Raw genomic sequence first — 761 nt, 5'->3', positions numbered from 1 at the left:
CGGTATGTTTCTATCTCATCCAAATTTTCGAAACAGTCGAGAAGGAATGCACGGCAAAACGCATTGATAAAATGAAGGATATTTAATTTTACCCCCGATATACACAAAAATATAAATATAACTTTTACTGGTACATGATTCACGCAGCCTCAACCATTCGGCTTAACTCAGTTAGTGACGACGGAGACACACGTTCCAACATAGCCAGAAGTCACTCATTAGTCAACAGGCAGTCTAGAAATAGCAATAGACACTTAAAAAAGAAGAAAAGAATGGGCAGTGAAAAAATATTTACGGTGAAATAATGCCAAGGAGAAACTAGTACGTGACATACTGCGAAGAGATTTTTATCGTCAATATGCTTTGAATTTGATATGAAACTACGAGAGAAGAAAATACAAGCGTAGTATTATAGCTTTTAGTATTTCCAAATCAGAAGGAGTTAATGGCGAGGCATAAGATGAAAGGTTCCAATAAGAGAAAATGGGATGAAAACTGGTTACACATTACCAACTGATTTTGAACTTAAAAACCTGATTTTAGTTGGTTGGTTATCTAGTAAAGCGATGCCTTATTTTTATTTTCTCACACTTTTGCTATAAACACTGTAAACAAATGCTCAAAATACTGATAATTTTAGCATTTCAGGATGTATAATAGAGGGAGGGAAATGAGAAGTGAGGATGATAACGTATAGTAGAGAATAGTGTGATGGCAGCGAGTTCAAAACATGAGGTGAATAGTGTGACGACGATTCATAC

At 35.5% G+C, this 761-nt stretch overlaps 1 protein-coding gene across 1 annotated transcript in view; it reads left to right on the top strand.

Moving 5' to 3' along the window:
- The window catches only part of LOC119585376 (vegetative cell wall protein gp1-like), a 24,144-nt gene that overhangs the window by 1,195 nt on the left and 22,188 nt on the right, over nt 1-761 (top strand). The gene's annotated exons all lie outside the window — the stretch shown is intronic.

This window comes from Penaeus monodon, chromosome 19 (assembly GCF_015228065.2).
Source record: "Penaeus monodon isolate SGIC_2016 chromosome 19, NSTDA_Pmon_1, whole genome shotgun sequence".
In the NCBI taxonomy this organism is placed as follows: domain Eukaryota; kingdom Metazoa; phylum Arthropoda; class Malacostraca; order Decapoda; family Penaeidae; genus Penaeus; species Penaeus monodon.
This window is presented reverse-complemented; position numbering and strand designations above follow the sequence as displayed.